The sequence below is a fragment of the Carya illinoinensis genome, chromosome 7 (genome assembly GCF_018687715.1).
Source record: "Carya illinoinensis cultivar Pawnee chromosome 7, C.illinoinensisPawnee_v1, whole genome shotgun sequence".
Classification (NCBI taxonomy): Eukaryota; Viridiplantae; Streptophyta; class Magnoliopsida; order Fagales; family Juglandaceae; genus Carya; species Carya illinoinensis.
Genome location: NC_056758.1, coordinates 28672236 through 28695346, shown reverse-complemented (window position 1 = coordinate 28695346; position 23111 = coordinate 28672236). Strand labels below are relative to the sequence as shown.

Below are 23111 nucleotides of genomic sequence, written 5' to 3'. Positions count from 1 at the left end.
CTAATTAGATTAATATTAAAAAAAGTATTATTAAATGTTAATAATAATTATATTATATGAAATTAATATTACAAAAAATATTATTAAATGTTAATAGTAATTATATTCTAATTAAATTAATATTTTAAAAAGTATGATTAAATGCTAATAGTAATTATATTCTAATGAAATTAATATTAAAAAAAGTATTGTTAAATGTTAATAATAATCATATTATATTCAATTAATATTAAAAAATATTATTAAATGTTAATAATAATTATATTCTAAATGTTAAATGTTAATTATATTCTAATTAATTTAATTTATTTGTGTGGAATGAGAAATCAATATTTTAATATTTGATGAATGAATAGTGGTTTTCCATCTTTAGCTAACCACTGTAGCAAAAGTTCAAATTATTTTAGATTTGCCCAATCCAATGTGAAAGATTTTTGAGCCAAATTATGTAAATTTTGGTCAAGCATCTCATTTGGCCAAGCCAATGTTGATGCCCTTAGAAGGTATGTGGGGTGGGAAACTTGTAAAAGCACCGACAGATTTTTATGGCATTTGTTTTTGCATAGAGCCTTTTTTTTTAAGTGTCATGGAGTATCTTAGCTTAACCCCAGCATGATTGTATTATAAGAGTCTCTATTACTCTAAGTCACTTAACGTCGTTGGTTCTAAGCATTCAAGGAACAAGACGCTGTACCCAGTGAATTTGTTATCTTGTTGACATACGTTAGGTCTATTATTACATTTTATTTAAGTGGAATCTTTGGAGAACCTGGAATTCTCTTAACAAGCACATCCTTGAAGCAGAGGAGAGAGTAGGTAAGCGTTACTGAATTCAAAACTTGTGTATATGGTTCATGTACAATGCTAATCTAGTCTACCATATACCTTTACCGCTATACAGGGAATACAGGGTATATGGTTCAGAACTTTGAAAAAGATCATGAAACACCATAGACTGGTTAATAAGTACATTTATTTGTTGGAGACAAAATTGAATCCAAGAGAGATACTGAACGTGTTCATTAGTCTTTTACATATTGAAATCCAATTTTAACTTGGTCTCAAAATATGAACAAATCTCTCAACCGATAGACATGAACTTTTATCATTACAAGTTTCGAAAACTCTGAACCAAACTATATACCAAATACAATCAATCATTCCCCTCCCCGTCTCCTAAAGAACAACTGCAAGACAGATGCACATAACTATAACGTTACCAGCAGGAAATCCACAGCACTCGTTGCGGGACAGTATGGACACCTATAATTACACTCATGACCACAGAACTGGAACTCAACATTTTAACAAAAGCAAGATACATATTCAACCTCTCCACTGGGGCATAACTGTAAACTTATTTGCCATTTATCTTATATTAGTTTTCGTATAAAACGACCATCAACTCGACTTGGCATGCTGCCACTGAGTTTCCAGCGAAAGATGATTCCATGTTCATAAACATCACTAGAAGTATTTAGCTGAAGTTATTTACTGGTGCCAAGAAGCAGAAGAGGAGGATTTTTGGGACAACAGCGCCTTGAGAGATTCAGGATCTGCTACTGGGGCACTGCAAGTAAAGTTTTGGCACACGAGAGCAACCACTTTATCTGCAACAAAATTAATCTTTGCCATGAGGGCAATATTGTTGTGAATAACCTGCTATTAAATTGCACCATTAGGATCATGACGTGGCTTGGTAAATTAGGAGATAGAATGGAGATATAGGCTGCGTTTGGGTACCCAAACCCACCCATAGACTTGAGAAAATAGAATTTTATCGCTCACAGTTTTATTGGGATCATAGGATGTGTGAGCTGCAACAAACATGTTTTCAAACTCGACAGAATGCTTATGGCCAACCAAGCCAACTTGCTTTCGAGAGGGAACGGTGACCATGTCCGCTGCACAACACATCAGAGGGACTCCCATAGCCATATCTTTCAGTCTCGCCTCAAAGACTGCCTGTATCAGACAAACAAGAAGTCAATAAGCAAAGGGAAAGAACAATTTTGTTAAGACTAAACTAGTAAAAAACACGATCTACCGATAAAGGCAACAGCTTACCAGAAGATGTTCAGCGTTCTGCCTGTAACAATCAGTCTTAGTACCCAGAGGGCTCAGCCCCATCATTATCTTCCTTCACACGGAGGAGAACAGAAGGGTCTTCCCCTGGGGTATTGAAATAGCCTCCTCCTTCTCTATCAAGAATAATTTATCCTGGCCAAAAATAAAAAATAAATAAACCAGAGTCAAGCCCACTGAATGGAAATGGTGGCTAATAGAACCCGAAAAGAACTTTGTTGGAAACCAGTTCTTGCCTGGGTGTCTTGCAGTTCAATTGCCCAAAGTAGCCATTCAATCCAACCACCAAATTCAAAAAGATCCAGCAATCCCGAAATTAGAAAAGCATAATCATCTAAGAATCCAGGCGCTTTAGATGGGCCATTCCTAAAGCTGTGTTGTAGCCTGTACGTTTGCTCATTGTAGAGTTGCCTCATGATAAAAGATGCTGCCTTCTCAGCAACACCCATGTACTCCTGGAGCTGGAATTACAGAACAGGATTGGCATAAAAATCTAAAAGAGATGACTATACCAATCAAGACAATAACAAGTTCGGATTAACATAACTTATCAATAGTAAACAACAAAATCAAGAAAATAGAAATAACACTAGACAAAATAGGATACCACAAATCATGATGCCACCCTCTGGAGTTCTAAATTATACAACTGATGAGACTTTCCTCCCCTGTAAATAAATCTGAACCGGTAAATCTTACTTCTATGTACTAGATGCCGCTACCAGTAGCAGTCACCAAGTTATTGGGAATGTTTAAGAAGGCCTGAGCCTAACCATGAAGGGGCTTTTGTAGTCTTAATGCACAATGGAAGGCATAGCAAGTACATATCTCAAAAAGCTCCCAGAAAACTGCCGTTTGTTGGCTGAGTTCAAGAGTTTAGCCAGTGGCTAAAATGTGACAAAGTTCAACAGAAAAATAAACTCTTCATTCACAGCCAATATTATGCTAAAATTCCATGGTTAATTCAATGATACTATTAAATTCCAACACTCAAACTCTAAAACCACCTGATATAAAGTTGAAACTATTCTAACCTAATGAGCAAAATTTACCAACAGTCATGATTACTACTGTAGACGATATTGAGAGAAATTCTACAGATATTTTATTGATCTTTAAGCTTATTATATATACAATATACAAATGACACTAACACCCTTATATACATTAGTTACAACCATACTCTCTAACACCCCCCCTCAAGCTGGTGCATATATATCATATAAACCTAGCTTGGAATAAATAAGCTTTAACTGTTTACAACACAATGGTTTGGTAAATACATCTGTAAGTTGATCAACAGACTGCACAAAGGGTGTAGAAATGTCACCACTTAGTATTTTATCCCGAATGAAGTGACAATCAATCTCATTGTGTTTAGTCCTCTCATGAAAAAGGTGATTAGATGCAATATGCACTGCAGCTTGGTTATCACAAAGTAACTAAAAGAGGGACAGGAGCTGGAAACCCAATCTCTTGAAGAAAGTGTTGCAACCATGTCAGCTCACTAGTTGTGTGAGCCATTGCTCTGTATTTAGCTTCTGCACTAGACCGAGTTACTACTGTTTACTTCTTATTCTTCCACGTAACCAAGTTACCACCCACAAAGGTATAATATCTAGTAGTTGATCTTCTATATGAAGGAGATCCAGCCCAATCAGCATCTGAAAAAGCTTCAATTCTAAAATGTCCATTTGATCTATACAACAATCTAATGCCGGGAGTCCGTTTGAGGTAATGAAGAATATGAATTATAGCATCCCAATGTGAGACCCTGGGCATTTGTAGAAATTGGCTTACTACACTCACTACATAAGAGATATCAGGTCTAGTAATAGTAAGATAATTCAATTTATCAACAAGTCTTTGATATCGACCTGGATCTCCAAACAATTCCCCTTCCTCTTCAAGAGTTTACGATTTGGATCCATAGGTGTGTTAATGGGCCGTGCACCCAACACGCCAGTTTCTTCCAGAAGGTCAAGTATATATTTTCTCTAAGATAGATTAATATCTTTCTTTGATCTATCGACTTCAATTCCAAGAAGGTATCTAAGTTTGCCCAAGTCTTTTGTCTGAAACTGATCATGTAGGAATTGTTTTCGCCTGGCAATTCCAACTGAGTCACTTCCAGAAATTACAATGTCATCCGCATATACAACCAACAAGATATGATCTGCATCACTATGCATGTGAAATACCGAGTGATCTGTTTGGCATCTATGAAGACCAAATGCCAATACAGCTTTAAAGAACCTCCCAAACCATGCTCGAGGAGATTGTTTCAAACCATATAATGCATTATTTAACTTGCACATAGTACCTCGATACTCCCCCTGAGCAACAAACCCAAGTAGTTGCTCCATATACACTTCCTCATTTAAGTCGCCATGTAAGAATGCATTTTTAACATCCAACTGAAATAAAGGTCAATCTAAATTAGCAGCATGAGAGATTAATACTCGAACATAAGAAATTTTGGCAACTGAGGAGAAAGTTTCGTCATAATCAATGCCATAAGTTTAAGTGTAACCCTTAGCAATCAAGTGAGCTTTCAGACGTTCCACAGAACCATCAGGGTGAAATTTGATTGTATATACCCATCTATAACCAACAGGGTGTTTACCAGGTGGTAGAGGGACAAGATCCCATGTCCCATTATGGTGAAGAGCATCTATTTCATTTTCCATAGCAGTCCTCCATTCCAAATCAGATAAAGCATCCTGAAGAGTTTTAGGAACAGAAAGTTTTGAGAGTTAAGAAGTAAAACATGAAAAAGATGGAGATAAGACATGAAAAGAGACATATTGGCTAATCGGATATTGAGTAACACAAGAGCATGTACATTTTTGGAGAGCAATAGGTGGAGAGTCTGAAGTAGTAGGTAACTCAGGATCTGAAGATGGAGACGAGGTTGGTGGAGGCATGGGAGCTGGGGGTCGCAAGCGATGCGAGTACACCTATAAAGGAGCAAGGGAAGGCATTGAGGAGGGTTGGGTAGAATTGGGTGAGTGTGCAGGAGAAAGGGTAAGGGTAGGTAATGGTAGAGGATCACACTCACCAACCGAAAATGTTTCCGAGAAATAGGGTATGGATTCAAAGAAGGTGACATCAGCACTAGTGAAGTAACGTTTAAGAGTAGTACTATAGCAACTATATCCTTTTTGAGTCCAAGAATAACCAACAAACAAATACTTAGTAGCACGTGGATCATGCTTATTAAAGCCTGGGCCAAGATTATGAACATAGTAAACACACTCAAAGATTTTTGGAGGGATAGAAAAAGGTGAAGAAGAAGGGTACAATGGAGAAGGGAGAGGAACCATCGAGAACTGATGAGGACATATGGTTAATAAGGTGACACGCAGTAAGAATGCCATCACTTCAAAAGTGTTTAGGAACATGCATGTGCAGTAAAAGTGCTCAGGTTACATCTAATAAATGGCGATTTTTGCGTTTAGCCACCCCATTTTGTTAGGATGTATAAGAACATGAAGTTTGATGGACAATTCTTTTATTACTTAAGTAGTAAAGGAATTGGATTGATACTCTTTAGCATTGTCAGAACACAAGACTTGAACTTTTTGTCTAAATTGAGTTTTAATTTCTTTTCGGAAGACTTTGAATATGGAAAAAAGTTCAGATCGTGCCTTCACCAAAAACAACCATGTCATACGAGAATAGTCATCAACAAATGTAACAAAATACTGAAACTTGTTTGATATAATGTTAATTGGTCCCCATATGTCAGAGTGAACTAATTCAAAAGGACTAGAAGCTTGATTATCAACTCAAGGTACAAAAGACACACGATGGTGTTTTCTAAGCTGACATGCTTCACAAGAAAAGGGAGACACATTTCCAAGATTCCTAACTTGGCCCTTCAAAAGAGAAAGGGATGGGTGTCCAAGGAGGCAATGCCATTCAAAAGCAGATGATGAGACTATGAGGGCTCCAGTAGGTGACTATTTGACATCAAGGTAATATAGACCACCAACTTCATGCCCCGTGCCAATCTTCTTCCCCGTCTTGAGATCCTAAAAGATATATACATAGGGATAAAAGGTCACGGAACATTGAAGAGTTTGAGTAATTATGCTAATGGATAGTAAACTAAAGGGAAAACTAGAAGAGTATAAAACAGATGACAAGGATATAGAATCAATGAGGTTAGTGGATTCAATGCCTATAACTTTAATAAGAGAACCATTAGGAAGAGTAACACTCTTTGGAGAAGTCATATTATCTAACTTAGATAAGGAATAAGACAAATCGGTCAAGTGTTCATTGGCTCCTAAATCGATGATTTATGGATGTTGAGTAGATAAGACAAGACATGCGAACGCTGTAACTAAATGGGCACAAGTAGTTATGGAAGATGAAGCCATCTGTGTGCGACCCAAAAACTGATCATACTTATCCTTGGATAGGCTTATCATCTCTGGAGTTAGGTTGGAGCTCGTTGACGGTGGATCATCTTGAAAAGTGGCTTGATTAGCAGACCCAGATGGTCTACCATGGAGATCCCAACAATATCTCTGAGTGGTTAGTGCGACCACATTGGGTGCACTTACGAGATTCATGACCTCGAGTACGATTATCTCTGGTATCACGTCCCCCACGTGCACCTCTACCACTCCAACCTCCACACCCAGCAGGAGCAACATAGGAGGCAACTAAAGCAGATCTCTCATTACTCTGATAAGAAGACAATGTAGCTTTCTGAAGTCGGGAGAATACATCAGGAAATGAGGGAAGCTGTGCACTTGCCAAAATTTGAAAATGCACTAACTCATACTCAGGTTTTAAGCCAACAAGGAAGCAAACAACATTAAAATCTTTCCCCTGTTTTAGCATACTTGGAACATCAGAAGTGATAGGTTGATACATTTTGAGTTCTTCACATATGCTTATCACTTGAGAATAATATTCTTCTAGGCCCAAAGCACTTTGTTCCAACGTGAAGAATTGTTTACACTACTCATAAATACGAGTTATGTTTCCAGCACCCGAATACATCTGTTTGAGATGCCTCCACACCTCTTAAGCGGTGTCAAAATGTATTAAACTTGTGCAAATATTAAGCTCAATACTGGTCAACATTAGAGACAATATTTGAGCATCTTCTTGCTCCCATTGAGCAAAGGTAGAACTAGTTGAAGCAGGAATTGGATCAACCAAATAAGTACGACGAAGACCTTTGCCTTTCAAAAACATTTCAACAAATCTTGACTACAACATATAATTTTTTCCATTTAACTTCACCAAAGTCATGGGCATACTAACATTTGGTGCAAGAGACATTGACTCAAATTTAGTCGCCATGGAAAACAAAAAGATCACAACAATTCACTTAGAAGATAAGATTTCACACAAAAACATGAAATATGGATGAAAAACTGGAAAATACAATTTGGAAAAGTACAAATCTAGATTAAAAACCCAAATTTTGGGCCTATATCGAGTGAAACTAATATAAACCGGTCGAACTAAGCAAATATCAGGTCTGAACCAGCCTATTTTGGCCTGAACCGGCCTGTTTCGGGTACCAAGTTGTATCGGGTTTACGGTTGACCAAAAACTGGATAATGCTATCCCTAACCGAGAATAAGTTTACCTTATGTGTTACCAAATAGGGCTTATTCTGGATAGAAATAAGTTCCTATTCCAGGTTTGAGGCATACTAGTCGATATTGAGAGATATTGACAAATAACACTAACACCCTTATATACATTAGTTACAACCATACCCTCTAACAACTACAACTAGAGCATGTTCCTCCAAATAATTAAAGTATTTTACAAGGAAGTGTCTCTAAAGTTAAGCCAAAAGTAGTAAAATATTACACCACAGCTAACAACACGGAAGTAGAATTTGCCAATTTGGTCCCCTCCTCCTCACCCTTCAGAATTTTAGAAGCCCTTGCAAATGATGATATTGCCAGTCCATTCCATGATACAATTACGTAGCAAGTACCTAAGTTGTTAAAAGAGTGCATAACAATAATTAAATTAAAAAGATATCTAAAAGCAACGGATCATTTCCTTGACAAAATAAGTCACTATTTTCATAGATAATACCTTATCATCCAAATGTGGTCTTGGTCGACTTGATCTTACTTCAAAAAGCTTTCGCTTACATTCACCCAAAATATCAAGATATTTGTCAACAGGCATGCCAACTTTTGATGCAATTTCAATGGAGTTTTGTCTCCCAACGAGCATATTCTTTCCCTTGAATTCATGATGAGGATCACTCATTCTAGAAAGGTCACAGTTACCCGAAGGTTTTACATAGTAATGGTTCTTGAAAATAGTTGCATGCTCTCCAAGTATGTCATCAACCTAAACACAACCAAAAAAATATCAAAACTGAGAGAATAACCACTAATCTCATAACAAAAAATAAAATAAAAATTTGTTGTCCAGATGACTAACACAAAAGGGAGGTGAATTGAGTTGTATTTAAAAAAAATAACAATTATAAATCAAATACACAATATAAAACAAAATATAAAATAGTAATAAATATAAAGAGTAAGGGTAAGAGATGAGCAAACTCAGTATGTTAACGAGGTTCAGCCCTACTGCTTACGTTTTCGCCTCAAGCTACCCCTTGAGGATCCCCAAATTCACTATTCAACCTCCTTCAGGTGGAGATAGAAGCCTATTACACATTTGAACAATACCGCTACAAAGGATCCATGTAGAACACCCTCTACACTTACAATCACCTTACACGTGGTGATTCAACTATTCCCTGTGTAGAACACTTTCTACACGCACAAGGGTTATACATACCCTTTTACTGATACAAGAGCTGATAGTGGGTAGGTTATCAAAGAACACTCCTCAATAAGTGAATTAAGAACAATACAGCGCAAATTATATCTCTCAAAATGAACAAGGGTTAAGGCTCAATATTTAGAGAATAGAGAATGAAAGTTTTGAATGAATATTGTATGCTCTTGGTGTTGTAAATGTGAAACTCTCAAATGATCTATTTATATAGGCATATGAGACTTCATATTCAAATTTAAAAAAATTTACATGTCAAAGACAACATCATTAACTTTTCAAAAATTCAAACCTAATCTTTTTACTTTTTGCATATGAAAAAGGAGCACACTTTATTTTTCAAATTTTTTAAACAAAAACATCTACCTTTTGCATAAGTAAAAAAAAAAAGTATCAATCACTTTTGAAAATATTCAAATAAAACATGCACATGTGAAAGATGACAATCAATTATCTTTAATATTTTTAAAGTTCAAATCTTTAATCATGTAATGCACATGTGAAATATGACAATTAATCATCTTTCAAAATTTTCAAATTTAATTTTCAAAATATTCATGCACATGTGGAAAATGAATTTTAATGCTTTATGATAAAATATTAATTTTGAGCCTTAATCCTAATTTCAAATTTTTAAGAGATTTACAACATTACTCTATGACTTTATGAACTTGTTCCCTTCTTGCTCATGCTTTGTTCCTTGATGTGCTTGACTCCATTGTATAGACAACTTGAGCTTGAGACTCCTTTATTCTTTGAATTCATTTGTTATCATCAAAATCAATGTGTAGATATATAATTATACGAAACTTGAAACTTTGGATTCAACAAAATTAAATTCACAAATGTATATAACCTTGAGATTTAGAAATTTCAGACAAAATTTGGCAAAACTTCAAATAGAGCTTGAGTTTCTTTTCTAAAATACCATTGATGGAAAATATTGTACGAAACAAATCATCCATATTGCATCTATATTGAACATAAGATATATAGAATCAGGAAAGTGCATAAGCAACTGATTTATAAAAATAATGATTTTGGTAAAAACCACCTTGAACTACTTGTGGTGCAGGAGTCTTTATTTATAGTCAATGCTTTACAATTGGTAAATCTATAAATGAATGCCATTAATGGCTTTTGCTGTATAGTCCATATATAGGACAAATCCTATACCATAATTTTAGCTATATGCCATTATGTCATTGTTTCCATGTTTTGCTCATTTCTGATTATCTCCACGATGCTCTCCACAATTATCTCCAATAGCCCCCCACAAGACTAGCTTGGGAGCTCGCACGTGAAGCTTGGATCGGAATAGATTAAACAATAGTCAAGAGGGGCTTTTAGTGAAGATATCTGCAATCTGGAGGTTAGAGGGAACATGCTTAATCCGCAGAACACCACTGCATACTAATTCACGAACAAAATGATAATCAAGGTCAATGTGCTTAGACCTCTTTTGTGTAACTGGATTTCATGTCATGAATATAGCACTTTATTGTCGCACAACAAGATCGGTGGTGTTGGTGGCAATATCTGCAAATCACAAAGGAGGTGTAGGCACCACTTGACTTCAGCAGCAGTGAGTGCTAGAGCTCGATACTCGGATTCTATACTGGATCAAGAAATAGTAGGTTACTTTTTAGCACTCTAGGAAACCAAATTTTCACCAATAAAGATAGCATTGCCAGAAGTGGATCATCATGTAACTGGGCAACCAGCCCAATCGGCATCGGAACAGGCAAAGATATCAACTTGGTTGCTTCGACATAGAAAAAGCCCCAATTGCATCGTTCCTTTAACATATCGGAGGATCCTTTTTACGGCTTGAAAGTGATATGCAGTCGAAGCATGCATAAATTGGCTAACAGAATTAACAACATGAGCAATGTCAAGCCTTGTAATTGTGAGATACTGCAAAGCTCCAACTAAAGAGCTATAGTGTGTAGGAGAATGGAAGGCACTACCAATTTCACTTAAATGCTGCAAGACAACCATTGGGGTAGCAATGGGTTTGTAGTCAAGCAAATCAGCCCAAAGAAGGATATCCTGAGCATACTTCGTCTGGCTAAGAAATAAGCCAGGGTTATCTCGATGTACTTCAAGACCCAAAAAATAATGAAAGGGCCCAAGATCCTTCATAGAAAATTCTGATCTCAATTTGCTAATAAAGTGATCAAGAAGGTCCACATGGCTACCTGTGAGAACAATATCATCAACATAGAGAAGCAAAAAAATTGTGCCCTTAGCACCTTGGAGTGAAACAAAGAGGCTAGAGTCAGCCTTGCTGCATATAAAGCCGAGTTTGAGTAAAAATGTGCTAAAGCAATGGAACCATGCACAAGGCGCTTGCTTCAAACCATAGATTGCATTTTGGAGGCGACAAACATAATTTGAATGAGAATGATCAATATAGGCTGGTGGTTGCTCCATATAAACCTCCTCCTATGAAAAACCATGTAAGAATGCATTTTTGACATAGAGTTGACGAAGAGGCCAGTTGCAAGATATTGCAATAGACAGAACGATACGAATTGTAGATGCCTAAATAACGAGATTAAATGTGCCATGAAAATCAGGACCATAAAGTTGCATATCGCCCTTTGCCACATTACGAGCTTTATGCCGATCAATAGAACCATCAGAGTGATATTTGATGTAGAAGACCCACTTGGAGCCAACCACATTTTTATCCAGTGGTCAGGGCACGAGTTTCCATGTGTTATTGAGAGTAAGAGCCCAAATTTCGTCATCCATGGCAGCAATCCATTCAGGGCATTTGGCTAGACTTTTAAAACCCTTCGGTTCTTTCATTACGAGTAGCGAGAACAACAATGGAGAATGTGGAACTTCCCAAACATAATTATAAGTCTTAGACTTAGAGATACCAGCCTTACCACGGGTGACCATGGGATGATCATTTTGTATGGGTGCGGAAGCAATGATTGGGGCAGGCATTGAAACGGATGCGGCTGCAAGAGATGAGTTAGGAGCTACCACAGGCGTGGGAGAAGCCTCAAGAGGCAGAGACACAACTGAGCTTCAGATGGGGCACACTTCCAAGGCACAAGGCACACAAGACTTGGTCATAGTTGATTGTGGCAATGGAAGAGAACCTGCAAAAGAGTGTGTAACAGGCAAAGGAGATGCAATGGGGGAAGGGTCAGAAAAAGAAATATAATCTAATGGTGGAGTATTATGCTTTAAATTGGATGAGATAAAAGGAAAAATGCTTTCATCAAACTGAGCATGTCGAGTCACAAAAACTCTATGGGAGATGGGATCAAGACAATGAAAACCTTTGTTTGAGGTACTGTAACCAAGAAAGATGCAAGGTAGACTTCATGGCTTAAATTTATGTTGAGCATAATCTCCTAAATAAGGAAAGCACAAGCATCCAAAGGGACAAAAAAGAGCATATGTAGGTGATTTACCATACAAAACTTCAAATGGGGAAATCCCATGTAGAGCCGGTGTGGGCAAACGATTAATTATGAAAACGGCTGTGCTGAAGGCTTCAACCCAAAGATTTAGGGGGGCATGAGCATGGAAAGGCATGGTGAGGCCAGTTTTGGTAATATGTCGGTGTTTTCTTTCTATGTGGCCATTTTGAGAGGGGGTATATCGTATAGGGACAAGAAATTTGATGATGTATACCGGATTTACCTAAGTGGGATTTAAACCGGATGCTTGTAAGTTCACCACCTCCATCACTTTGGAAAGCTTTTATTTTAGCCAATAATTGATTTTCAACAAATACTTGGAAATGTAAGAAAGTGTCGTAAAAATCGGCTTTATTCTTTAAGGGATATATCCAAGTGAAACGTGAATGGTAATCAATAAAAATGACATAATAATGATAACCAAAAGTAGATGTTTCAGGAGCGGGACCTCATAAATCACAATGGACGAGGCCTAATATAGAGGAGGATCGATTCTCACTTATAGAAAAGGGAAGTTTATGACTTTTAGCTTTTTAACAACTTGTGCATAAAGTTGGATTAGGCAAAATAGAAGTGAGAGATAAATGACCCATCTTATTAAGCATGGTAATTATTTTTGGGGATACATGGCCTAAACATGCATGCCAAATATCAAATGAAGCATGCAAATTGTGTTTGTGGAGGATGGAGGAAAAAGCACAGTGTCCACGTTGCAGCATATAAAGACCATCAACATATTTACCGCTTGCCACTAAAATATTAGGATAGAAGTTTTGGGCATCCGTTAATTTTTCTACTGTCATGCTGTTATATAGAGATATACAACCAAAGTAACAAACAAAGAACACAAACAAAAATTATCCGTAATGCACCTAAATGCTACATTGGAAGTCAGTTATTTAATTTTTAGCCTTTTAAGAAGGGAGAACAGAGGAAAGAAAAAACAATGTATTAGATGGAGTCCATATTCTCATTAAATACATGATAGATGTATTCAAGTTAATGATAACAATCTAGAAAGCAGTCTTGGAAAAAGTTGAGTGCAATATATGTCATGCATAAGACTTTATATATCCTATATCTCTTTACTTGAGATAAAGTTGCAACATGCTTTATACTAAGATAATGATGGTGCAAAACAAACCTCTTCACTAGTCCATATGTAGAAGGCTCCTTCCTATTTTCTAGCATCACATATTCAGCACTGTCACCATCCTCTACTGAAAAAATCTCACCTTCTTGCCCGATCATGTCTCTTCTCAAATAATCAAGAATATCCTGAGCCATAAATGAAAAGTAGAGTCTTCCGTGATAGAAAACACATCTGAAAAACATTAGCAAATTGCCCTTGGTCCTACATCATTTTTTTCGAAGTGGGGAACTGCAAGAAAACACGATGTCTCAACAACTTTATCACAACAACCCAGAAAAGAGGAGAGAGGACATGGTTCTTTCATTAAAAAAAAATCAATTTATTATCAATTTTTCCAACAAAAAATGAGTTGACATGGAGTCACAAAGAAATAAACAGACAACACAATCTTTCTAGCAAACAATATATGGCTTATCGATTAAGGTCAAACTTAGTTTGTGGTAAAAAATAGCTCTAAAGAAAAACTCGACTATGGCTATGCACATCTATGTACTAAAGGTTCCTCTCTTTTGGCATATCTCCTTTGCTGTTGGATCAACACATAGCTTGTGTTCTATGACGACATTGTCAATACCTGGCATGTCTTCATGACTCTAGGCGAATACGTCCCTGTGCTCGATTAGTAGTTATTTTAATGCCTCTCTATATTTGGGGTGGGGTGGGGTGGGGTGGGGGGGGGGGGGGGGAGTCTTGTTCCGACACACGTGGTGAAATTTGGCCGATCTGGGTGTAGTGTTACTATCCCTAGAGACTTGTTTGCTCTGCTTGCATTAGATTGTTCTCATCCCTAGCTTCCATGTCTTGGCCAGCTAAGACTAACGGTGGAGGTGGCGGCTTTGTATTCAAGCTTTCCATGACACATGGCTCCCCTGTTTTGAGTTCCTGCATGTAGCATTCCTATGCCACGATTTACTCCCCTAGGAGCTCGCAGACACTTGTCTACATTGGGAACTTCATTTTCAGATGGTAGGTAAAAATGACAACTTTCAAATCATTCAAAGTTGGGCATCCCAATATGGCATTGTAGAATGATGGTGCTTTAACTACTAAGATGTCTGTAATTGTTGTAACCATGTGCGCCCCTTGGCCAACTGTGATTGGTAGTGCGATGGTGCCCATTGATTGAATAGCCTCGTCGAAAACTTTCTTTAGGGGGGTAGGTGATGGGCGTAGCCTATCGAGGCTAATGCCCATTTTGCCAGAGGCATTCTAGAATAAGAAGTCAGCTGAGCTTCCGTTGTCAATTAAGATCCACTTAGTCATGTAGTTTGTGATTAACAAAGTCACTACCAAAGCGTCGCCATGGGGGTACAGGATCCCTTGACAGTCTTTGTCTCCAAAAGAAATAATAGGCGTGGTACCCAGTCTAGGGTATTTGGAGGGTTTATTCACCATGTACACCTCATGGTACCTTGCTTGACAGGTGTGAGCCTTTCTGATGAATGCAGTCATGCCCCCGCCAATAAATCCTCCTGTTGTGGTGAGGATTTTCCCCAAGGGAGCTTGGTCTTGGTCGCGAGATTGGCAGGGGGTGTCATGTCTCCATTCCCTGTCTTGCCTCTACCTTTTTGGGCTACTGCTTAGCCTAGACTCACACCCCTAGCCTTCTTCTCTTCTTTGTTTGACGTGGTTGGCCAACATTCACTCGAGTTCCCAATTTCTTGCCAATTCGGCTACTCTTTTCTTCATGGTTGAGCAATCTTTTGTCCAATGGGTATCTGATTGGTGGTACTTGCAATAGTGTTGGCCCTTTATGGATGGGCGCACCTCTTTTCTTGCGATTCTTGCTTTTTCATGTATGCTCAGATTGTTATGAATGATGCGAGGCCTTTGGTCTTGCTGGTTGGGGTGTCTTTCTTGTCCCTCACCTTGATGACTTGACCTAGTCTTCCTATCTTCTGACTTCACCTCTTGCTTCCTCAGTTCTAAGAGGGCTGCAACGTGTCCTTTGTGTTAACATAATTGCTAGCCCTGTCCATGAATTTGCTCAAAGTCAAGGGGGTTTTCTTGGTCAACTCGGTCATGAACAGACTCTGGAGGCATATGCCCCCCAGTAGGGCGGCTAGAGTGGTCTTCTCATCCTGATTACCTGTGGTCAGTTTCTCCTTATTAAATCGAGTCTAATATGCTTTCAAACTCTCCCATTCCCTCCACTTAATGGTGAGAAGATAAGTGGCGGGTCGTCGACGTCTCCTACTCACCATGAATTGTATTAATAATTGTTTGGCCAATTCTTAAAAAATGTTGATAGCTCCTAGTCACAAAGTTCTAAACCAATCCCGTGCTATTCCTTTTAAGGTTAATAGGAAAGCATGAAAAGCTACCTCTCTTGGGAAGCCGTGAAGAGTCATGCATGCTTTAAAATTTTTCAAGTGATCTACAGGGTCCTTGGACCCATCATACATATTGATCTTGGGGACTTTGAACTTAGGTGAGAGTGGTACTACCATCGCTTCATTGTTATAGGAAAGATCCGTCTAATTCAACAGTTGCTTTATAGAGGAAGATCCTCCTATCTTTCTTGCCATCTTCTCGTATTTATCTACGAGACTACACAACTCGTTGTGTAATATCTTCTTTTCTAACTCCTCAACATTCACTACTCCTACACTCTGTGCATCCCCTTCTGTCTATTCGTTGTTAAATGGTGGTGTAGCAGCATTCTGTCGCTTCAGCTATCGTTCTCCTTCCACAGCTACTCAACCATTGTCTTTGCTTTTTCAATTTTTCTTCAGCATCTGCTAGCCTCACTTCTACATCTATCATATTCATCTCTTGGTCACAAGCTTCTTGGGATCAAGTGGTAGTTGGCATGTGAAAGTCACGTTGAAGTCTGTAGAAATCCCATAGACGACACTACTATTAAGGACGTGTTTCACACCACCAATTATACGGACGACCTGTAATATATGAGAGGGCAACACAGGGTGCCTCGTGGAACTCCTATGCCTAAGTTAGAGAGAAGTAATCTCAATATAAGTATATGAATGAATCAAAAATATGTTACCTTTAGGTATTATTTATAGGAGTATGAAGATGGTGATAATGGATAGCTTCAAATTTTATCTTGGAGACTCCTCGAATAAATTAGTAAGATAACCTTCTTGATCAATTAGAGGCGTTATCTATTCTTTATATTATCCAACACATATCAGTAGGTTTAATCCTTGGGCTTGTTGATTGGCCCTGGCTCTCAAACCCTCAGACTTGAGCCCTTCAACAGGTGGGCTTATTCCTCTAAGGCCCAAAATATCTCTTCCAATTGCCCTTCAATTTTTGAGTTTTTCTTTAAAATTTTGGTGATTCCCTAAATCCTCACAAAGACAATGGGTCGCATTTACAATTGTCAATGCACTAATTCAAAGTTAAAGAATTCTTATCAAATGAAAGTTTGGGAGAGACATTTTATTTTCTTCTGATTGTTAAAAAAAGAAGAAGAAATTTTAAAGAAAATCTAAATATTTATGTGTTGCTTATAAAACATTACTAACAATATGCTAAATAAAATTTATTTTCAAAAGTTTTGGTGATTCCCTAAATTTTGTTGATTCCCTAAATCCTCACAAAGACAATGGGATGCATTAACAATTATAGTGTATTAATTCAAAATGAAAGTATTCCTATCAAATGAAGTTCGGGAGAGACATTTTATTCTCTTCTCATTGTTAAAAAATAAAAAAAAAAATCTAAATATTTATGTGTTGCATATAAAACGAGATGATAATTTCAACTTTGAAAGAAAATAAATAAATAATTAAGATTTGTTAACTCAACAATTATAACTTTTGAAGCCATTGTTCCTCATCTCAGAAGATATTTTAAAATTCATTAATACTCCATCTTTAAAACCATTTTCCCTCAGTATCTGTCTTCATAATGGCACTTTGTTGAATGAAGGCAAAAGAGGTAGTAATTACAGACCGAACATTCAAATAGAGCGACCTATGTTATCTTAACAAGTTGTAACCTAATAGAAGAGTTGTGGATTTGGATATAGAAAAGCCAATGTTTTTTAAGGGAACATTAGTTATATATGTGATAAGGGACTCGCAAATATTCAATTTTTGAGTTTTGATTCCACATTTTACCAAATATGAAATAAACAAATTGGAGAACAAAGAGTATGTAAGTAGGAAAATGATACACAAACTACAATTGTTTATACAATTATGTTTTAAATAAGGGATATTTTTATAAAATAACTTATAAATTAACAAAATTTTATGTAAATACCTCATTTTAAAATATGATTGTATAAATAATTATAAAAAAGATTGTTTCATTACTCATGTATATCTGTAAACGGCTAGTAAAAGTTCATTGAAGCAAGGGTGTTTAATCTGAGGAATAATTCTACATACAACTATAAAATGCGTAAACGCTGCGTAATCGTTTTGAAAAAGAGTGAGATCTACTATTAAAAAATTAACTTTTTTCACGTGGATTCTATATTTTATTCACTTTTTTCAAGTGATTATGCGGCGGTTGCACAATTTACGATTGCAAATATCTTTTCTCTTAATCTGAGAGCCCTTATCAATCAACATAGTATGAACAAATTGGCAAACTTAATATTGGAATTGTTTCAACACGAATTTGAGGTGACTTTAATCCTAAAATGGGGCGAGGAAATATTACAGTAAATAATTATCATTTTATATAATACAAAGAGGTTATGAAAATAATTATTGTCTTATAAAAAATCTTATCAATTTAGGAATACATGACTGCATATTTATATAATAAAATATGACTAATTAGTTTTGATAAATTACAAATAAATTTGAACAAAAATTGTAATTAGAAATTTTAATGCCCTTTTACTCCTTTAATTTGGTGTAGGGGTGGGCAACGGGGCCCCGTTACCCGCTGCCCCGCCCCGTTCGGCCCGCCCCCGCATAGGGCGAGGCGGGTCATCCGCACCGTCAGGGCCGGGGCGGGGCCCCCCGGCCCGGAAAGGCTAACCCCATGCGAGGCGGGGGACGGGGACGGACCCCCCCCGGTCCGTTTTTCCCCCGCCCCGCATCATATATAAGATATATAATGCCCTTTATTTATTCTTGTTACATATATACCGAAGTGCCTTTGATTTTGATACTGACGGAGAGAGAGACCAATCCAAAATTCCCAAATCCTCAGCAATTCATCTCCTAACGCGCAGACGAAGGCCCCAGAAATCAGTGGACATGGCGTCCTTGACTCAGCGTCTCTTCCTTCTCCAGTTGGTCATCCTCTCTCTCTCAATTATCTCCACCAACGCCAGGCCCTGCAAGACGCTCTTCATCTCCTCCTACTCCTTCTCCTTCAAGCAAAACCCTTCCTCCTCGGGAGTCGTCACCGTCGTCACCGAGATCGGCCGTTTCAGTCCCAGGCCCACCTTGGATCGAGCTTTCCCCTCCGAGATCTTCGTCTTTCCGGTCAACGATGAGGTGCAGGATCGTCCAATCGAGCGGGACGACATGCCGTTCGGGTTGGGGTATAAGAAGTCCCTATCTTCCTCCTCCAACTACGACTACAGCTCGCTCCGGGACCGCACCAAGGACATCCTCAGCGTGGTGGTGGCTCTGCTCTTTGGCGTCGGCTGTGGGGCCCTCACTGCCGCGACCATGTACCTAGCCTGGTCCCTATTCTCCAACCGCTTCTACGACTTCCGCTATGGCTCTCCCTATTCCGGTGACGATGAAGACGACCACGATGACGACGTCAACACCAAGAAATTGGGCTACGTGAAGATTCCTGCCGCTGATTCCGTGCCTGCTCCAGCACCTACGCCTGCCGCTGTGGATTCGTTGATTTGTGGATTTTGTGATGCGGGGGGCCGGACGGATTGCCCCCCACACCCGTACCCCGTCGTGCGGGACGGGGTACCCCGCCCCCGCACACCGGAGGCGGGGGACGGGGGGGATTTTCCCCATCCTCCCCATGCGGGGGCGGGGGGCGGGGGGGGGGGGGGCCTACCCCGCACCGTATGGTGCGGGTAGCACCCCTAATTTGGTGTATGTTTCCCAAGACTTGGTTTCCTTCACAAGAAGATCTATTTCCATCATAGTATTGCTTTTTTATCTTTTTCCTAATAAATAGAAATAGTTAAGTAGTAGATTTTCTTAAAGTTCCATTATAACACTAGCAAAAAAAAAAATCTCTCCAATCTAACCTAAGTTTCCATCCTATCCTCCGACATTGAATCTCAATCTTAAGGTTTGTCTTTTCTTTTTCTTCTTTTTTTCTTTTTTTTTTTAAAGGGATTGCATGAGGTTTGTATGTCCTAAATCTTAGCAAGTCATTTTCTTTACAAGAAAGTTTCAAGTCACCAATACTATTGAATTTATTCTGAAGACAATTGTTAATGACTTGTTTTGCACACCCATTACTAGAGTCAGTCACTTGCAACACAAGAAAAGTGGGAGCCTCGAGGTTGATGAAACATCGCCGATGCCTAAGTTAGTTTCTTACTCCTTAGAGAAAATTCTTATATATGAGAGAACATAGAGAGTAATTCTGACCTCGTGCTTGGCTTTTATATAGCTTTCTGAGGCGGTCCTTTGTATCTTGTGTCAGAGGTGCCTGTCTTTGGTAATGGAACCCCTACGATGTTGCTTTTGATGTGGTGTTGCCTTCTTGGGTCACATCCTTGTGTAGGTTGGTGAGTTCGACCACCTTCCACGCGTTTTGTTAGGGACAAGGGTAGTGTCGCACACACTGTCAAGGACAAGGTGCCTCACCATGATCCCTGCCCATGTTTTGTGTCAGTCTGTCAAAACTCCAAGGAAAGTGGCCATGGGCCATGCCTTGACAGCCCTACAGCCATGCTGTAGGCATGCCATGGCACCCCCTTGACAGCCCAACAAGCATGCCATGGCAGGCAAAACAATAAAACAACCAACACACAGTAGCAAGCTAGCGAGACAGCCAACATGCAACAGCACTCCAGCGAGGTTGTTGGCCAGGCCAGTGCGCACTAGCACACCAACAATGTTAGTGACCAGGCCAGCACGCCACCTAGCCTGCATTGAGCCCAGCACACACACAAGTCAACAGCAGCCTAGCACGCGCACATGCATAGAACCAGCAGGCCCAACACCCAACCCACTTGCTTCAGTCATGCGCACAACAGAAACAACATCGGTGCTTAGGCCACCTGCCTGGGCCATGCCATTCATGCACAACATCATGCTAATGGCCCAAGCCATGGGCCAGACTAGCCCAACCTTGGACCGTTGCACATCATGGGCCATCCAAGACTTATTTTACTTATGTTATTTATTTTATTTTACAAGGGATCTTTTAGGGTTTCCAACTATGTAATTGCTATAAATAGAACCCTTAGTCATCTCATTTACATGTTTTGGCAAATTCTTTAGTGGATGGATTATTTGTTCTTGAGATCTCTTTAGGTGCTTGTGCACTTGGGCTACTTGGGTGAAATTCGTGAATCTCAAGGAAAGGATTTTCATCTTGCAATTCGTGAATAGGTGTTGATTCGTTTACCTATCTTATGAAGTATTTTTCCATTCATCATTCAATCCTCCATTATTGATCATTTGCCTTCTTGTTTGTTCATATCTTTTCTCATTGATATTATAAATTCTTGCACTTTCTTACTTACCAAACACTTATAAGCCTCCATAGACCCACTTCCAGCCAACAACAAAGAGAGAGCATCACCGACCACATTGCATCGCTTACACGAGAGCATCAAGTAGATCACCCAACATATCTTCACCATCAGTTACATCACCAAATACCAAACCTCCATTAACCTAGGGACCCTCCATTGCCGTATTCAAGTGAAGACCAAGCAAGAAGACAATGTGTATTAAGTCATCATAAGGAGAAACGAGACTAGAAGATCATAGTGTTTAGAGACTTAACCGAGGTCCCTAACACAGTGTCCTTTATGGCAGTGTGACCCTATAATTATGTGCATGTGCAGGACGGTGTCAAAAATGTCGATGTCCTATCACTCAGTGTCTACTTTTTTCCCGAGTAAGCACTGGGCCTCCTTCTCTTTTCTCTAACTATTGGGCTGATTACACTTTGGTCGTTGGGTCTCCTGGGTAAGTTAGGCCCAACCCGGTAGGAGTGTAAACATCCGTTCCAGCAAAATAACTTCTCAGCGATTCTTTCTTATTTTCTATGTCACTAGCCATTGGAAATTATCAAATATTCTAAGCTCAAGAATTTTCTAAACAAGAATGGTATATGGTAAGAATTATAGGCTTGCAACATGACCCGTCCAAGCGATTTTTGGACCCAACCTAACCCAACCCGTAGCTCATTCATATTGAAAAAAATTTCATTTTTTTTTAAATGTGAATGCTAGGTTTGTGATGACCCGCTTTTGAGTGTATTTTCACTGAAATGGTTGTTTTTATTTTAATTAATATATTAGTTTATTATTTTAATTTATTTACGTTTTAAAATTTGTTTTTAATTTATTTGATGTTGTGTTTTATTTCTTTTAGTTGTTTTGTGGTTTTTAATCTCTTTTCGGCGTGTTTTCCGGAGTGAGGATTGGATCTCATTTCTTTTCACATCTTTTTCCTTTTTCTCTATTTCCTTTTCCTTTTTCTCTTTTCTTTTTTTCTTCTTCTTCTTTCTTTTTTCCTTTTCTTTTTCTTTCTTTTCTCTTTCTTCTTCCTTTCCTTCCGTCCCGTGCGTCTTCCCTCTTTTTCTCATTCCCGTTGCCACCACTTTGACCGGCCAGTTCTCCGCCGTCCGGCCACCGTTTGATGCACCGTCACCACCATTCTCTTCCCCTTTCACCATAGATCATCCCCACCAATTTTCAGAGCCATCGGACCAGCCGTTAGCTTTCGAGAGCCGCCGGAAGTCACTGCACCTGCTCTATTTTTGCCCGTCGCCGGAATCTTCTTCAGCCCAGACCGCCGCCGTCTGGCCACCGTTTGGCTCGCTGCCGGTCTCGTTCGAACCCCCTCCCTCCGGCGCACCACCCCATCAAATATCTCCCCCATCCGGCCAGCCGTTAGCCACCTAGAGCCATTTCCTTCCCCACGGATTTTACTCCGATCCGCCGCCGTCGCTCCACCTCCGGCCACCATTTCTTCACCACTTCATCACCGGTCCCTTGCCGTCCTAACCCACCTATTTCCGGCCTCCAACGACCACCGGAACAGCTCCTACGAGCTTGCTTTCCGATTTGAGTTTTCCGGCCTATTTCCGGCGTTTTCGCCGCCACCCACGGCCAACCACCACTTCCAATAGCTTCATAATCATCCTTAGGTCATTCCCTATCAATCCTAAGCCCTGGTTTGTCCCCGTTCAAAAATGGGTAATTTATTACCCACGGACACAGTGTAAATTAAACTGTTACGTTGCTTTTCCTCCGCCGTTTGCAACGCCGCGAGCTTTCTAAAAATACCGTATAGCGCTGTAAGTATTTTCCAAACCCTACTTTCATATTTAAATATATATTGCTCATTCAATTATTTATTGCTGTTGGTTGGTTGATTCCGGACTGAGTCCGAGGAGTTCGGGGGTCGGATGGATTGAGGACGGAGTTGTTTGTTTATTTGATTTATGTTGTTGGATTGTTTTTATGCATTGATATGGCATTGCATGGTGCATGCACTTGTGTTTTTGTTTAAGTGTGAAAAGCCTGTGTATGG

At 39.0% G+C, this 23111-nt stretch overlaps 1 pseudogene; it reads right to left on the bottom strand.

Annotated features, from left to right (window-relative positions):
* Window positions 1–1037: 1037 nt before the first annotated feature.
* LOC122316296 lies at window positions 1038–14370 on the bottom strand (annotated as a pseudogene).
* Window positions 14371–23111: the final 8741 nt, after the last annotated feature.